General features: G+C 40.6%; 1 protein-coding gene across 1 annotated transcript in view; it reads left to right on the top strand.

The window, feature by feature from the left end:
• The window catches only part of LOC109462270 (collagen alpha-1(II) chain-like), a 21,974-nt gene that overhangs the window by 6,774 nt on the left and 11,022 nt on the right, over window positions 1-4,178 (top strand). The window lies entirely within an intron of this gene.

Here is a 4,178-nt window from a genome sequence, read left to right as displayed (position 1 = left end):
TAAAATCTCGACAGCTTTACTTTACACTTTTGACGAGATTGTAACTACTACTAACGGAAGCAAAATTTTCACGGCCTGAGAAAAATGGACATGTTCACGGAAGTATATATTCACGGTGGTGACAGTTGCAGGAAAAAGAAAGTCCAGGAATTATTTCCTAACTGTAATGATAAGTTCACAATACAGAGGTGACAGTGAAAACCGTGAACATTGACCCCCCGCTTGCGTTGCGGTACAGTGAAAAAAAATCGGGAATTACAGCAATCAATTGACTGAGTATGTTTGCTTAGTTTCCAGATGTTTTGTACTTGTAGTTTTTAAATGAACGAAAACCGATGCGCGCACAGATGTTACTTTTGTGACAACATCAAAGTGATTTTGGTTTGTATGTTGAAAAAATACAAAAGACTAACATTCGAAGTTATTGAAATTCTTGAGTAAGAACAATCAGTTTTGGAATGTTAAAAGCAAAGCAATGGATATTAAAACGAAAATGTTAAATTTAAATGTTGAAATTGTTAAAATGTAAAATGGTTAAAATGGTTAAAATTGTTGAAATTGTTAAAAATGTTAAAATTGTTAAAAATTGTAAAAAAGATAATTAAAAATATCCAGTGTACCGGGGTTCAAACTCGTAATGTCTGGACATTACGAGTTGCAGCCCTGCGCGTTACCAACCGAGCTACCTGGACACGTTTCCATTACTCTCTGCATTGTATGTCATATAAAGTGAACAACATGGGGGTAACGATCGCTTCAAGTACTAGTAAGGGACTTTCTAGGAGATACACTCTACAATTTTGGTGATTCTTCAGAAATCGATAACAGAATATATAATACTAGTCGGTGAAGATTGTGGAAAATTGTTGATACCGTGGCGCGCGCGCGTGCGCCGACGATACACATTACGTACCGTTGTTTACGGTACTCGCGGGGCGCAGGTCATTGACCTCCCGCTTGCGTTGTTCCAACAGAGAAGAGCAAAATATCTGCCAGTTTTTGCGTCAGATTTTCAGTGTTTGTTAAAATCATATACAGGCATCCATGCAGCTATAATTCTTCCAACTAGTTCGTAGTTAGGTGAAATGTTTATAGAGCTTATTCACCACACGTCATCATGACGTCACGACCCCTCATGTCCCGTGCGACGCCATTTTGGGGCTACAGCGCCTACAGCGAGTTTCCAAGCATTGAAATGGCCGACAAACGTTAGGTAAACTGTCCTTTGTCCTATTACACGAAGAGTTTACCACCACTCATACCTCTCGTTACTGGAACAAAATAAAATCTGTTGGGATTGACCCGTTTCTGTTGAGTTTTGATCAGTCTGATAGAAACGGCGTCTACCGCCAGCGGAGTCCATTGACGTGACTTAGCTTCGTATTTGGTACTGGGCAGAAGTTTTTACACACAGGATCGGTTCAAGAGTCTGGAAGCGTTGTATCAGGATGTGTAGAGAGTGTTGTGGGACATGCAGTTGCGTGGTGACAATTAAGTACGTTGTAGTCGGGAAACGCAAAAAGTCGCGGCTATTTTGGAACAGCCCCGGAGTGTGTCTGGATAAACAACAAGCAAAGGCGAGGCCATCGGCCGCCATCCTCAGTCCGCACTGCCGCGACTGTGGCTGGACAAGGTGAGTGTTACACGTTGCCAGCGCCCTGTTCTACATGGAGATTTACCACAGAGTAAAGGGACAAGTAGCTCCGAGTCCAACATTTTACCGTGTTCATGGCTACCCACGTTTCAATCTACATGTACATGAACAGCCCCGTACGCCGCGCCAGGATTAAACACACCGATTTCTGATCAGCAAAGAAAGACTGAAAAGCCAATCTTGACAACATGAAAAGTGGACACGGAGCCAGAACAACCCAAAGGACAATGTTACTAACAAGAAGAGTGTCCAAAACGTAGATTGTGGCCCAAAATACACAACTATCGCCAAGAGTTTGCATAGCATTGCATAGCGATAGCCCCAAAATGGCGGACGCCAGGGGGAGAGTCACGTGACAATCTGTGGTGAATAAGCCCTATAGGAATCACACGAATCGGTATCCAGTATCAGAGTATCATGGCCCACGGCCGAGACCGCGTGGACCAGCTGCGCTGGTACGTGAAAATGGTAGTAAATAAATTAATTAGCCAACAGCCAATCAACAGCCACATCTGCAAACATGACCACACCTGCTTGTATGCCCATATTTGGGCCTTCCCCCGAATTCCTTTCTTATTACGTCACGCGCGTACGCCCCCACAGTACTTTCCTATGGGGACCACTAAAAAGCAAATAAAACGATTGTAAAAGCTTGTATCAAAAAAATTAAAAAAACGCCTAAGGGTATTTACCCACTCTACCTCTATACGAAATTACAGGTAATTTCGCCCAAAAATGAAGGAGTTGAATCAATTTAAAGAAGTGGCAGGAGGAGAAGGAGGAGAAGAAACATCAGAAAAAGCAATATGGGTTCACCACCACTTCGTGGTGTGGTGAACCCATAACTAAGAGCGCACAATACAAATTTTACAAGAGAAAGCTGTTACTCAAACAACTACATAGCTTTTGCAAACTGTCAAACTTTCATCCAGCATCCAACCCTTTTCAGTGAAGCAAAGGATGTTAGAATTTTCTGTGTACTTCATTACATGTACCGATTAGTAGATGTCTAACCTTCATTGATCACACAGAACACACTTCTTGCAAAAAATACATATATTAGGCCATGTTGATTTGATTATATGGATGACATCCTCCGGGAGCCCCAAAACTGATGCGCGCGTGCGAATAAAAAAAAGTTTTGCAAAAAAAAAAGTTCTTTTCATTATGAAATCTACGTGTTCATGAGGGTTGAGCAAATGGCACAGAATATGGTTTGGCGAATAATCTAGTCTTCTAGTTCATTTCTGTACAATTTCGTCTTTTTTCGTTTGATTTTGGCATTCTACGACATCGGTATAGTTTTTATTAATTTTTTTTTTTGTAACTTATGGTATATTTTTGCTCATTTTGCAACTGTTTTGTACGATTTACAGTATGGTTGAAAACTTTTTTTTTGGAAACGGCCGAAAATTCATGCGCGCGCGGATGTCATCCATATAATCAAATCAACATGGCCTTACTGACATTTGCTCTCCACAACATCAGGGCAAGTGGGACCGAAAGGCGCAGAGGGAGACAGGGGAGTTCCCGGCATCAAGGGACCGCCTGGCCCGATGGGGGCTAAGGGTACGTCTGATCTGTATTCTGTTGTTTGAGGCAACAGTGATTACATTCGATGTTGTGTCCATATAGAATCATTCAAGGAGTCGTTATTAACATGTTAGTGTGCATGATAAATATTCCTTTCACGTGTATCATAAAATCTATCACATGTTATTTGTTAGCTACTTGGAACCGGATTGCATTTGGGTAGAATGACCTTTAACCAGTCAGTGCAGGCTATTAAAGCTGTACCATCAGTTATTGCAGTTCCAGACGTCAGAAAACTTTTCCAAGTGGCTTTGCATCTTTGTTTAGGTGATCGGGGGACTCCAGGTAGTAACGGCGCTCCAGGACAGAGAGGTGGTCCGGGGGCAAAGGGACAAACTGGTGACAAGGGAGCGACGGGAAACGTCGGGCGGACTGGTGAGATTTATGTTATCCGTAACAACAATTAGTTGTTACGGAGGCATTGTTAAGGGGACAGATAATGACTTTATAATGTTTTATATTGATATTTTGTGGTATTGATATAGTAGTATTAATATTTTGTGATTAACATTTGGAACACAAATCGTTTCACTAAACAAGCTTTTTTTTTCTAAAGCAATGTCTAATCATAACGACTGTAAAATGATACGGATATTTCTCGTTATGCTAGGACCAAAGGGAATAGCAGGCGAACGAGGTGAAACTGGTATTAAAGGGGACACGGGTAAGTCGTATCACGTACACCCCGTTTAACATATAAAAACCCAGTATACAATAATTGAATAGGTAAAACTATTCTAATACAATGTACAATCGCCAATATGTTTTATTGTACGATTAAGCAAGAAATGGCATAATATTCTAACATGAAGCTTCATCTGTGTTGGTAGTTTATATGGTACAAAGCAGGTGATAGGAAGAGTGGAGTAGGTCAAATATATATATATATATATATATATATATATATATATATATATATATATATATATAT

This window comes from Branchiostoma belcheri, unplaced genomic scaffold (genome assembly GCF_001625305.1).
Source record: "Branchiostoma belcheri isolate BF01 breed outbred unplaced genomic scaffold, Haploidv18h27 scaffold114, whole genome shotgun sequence".
NCBI classification, from domain to species: domain Eukaryota; kingdom Metazoa; phylum Chordata; class Leptocardii; order Amphioxiformes; family Branchiostomatidae; genus Branchiostoma; species Branchiostoma belcheri.
This window is presented reverse-complemented; position numbering and strand designations above follow the sequence as displayed.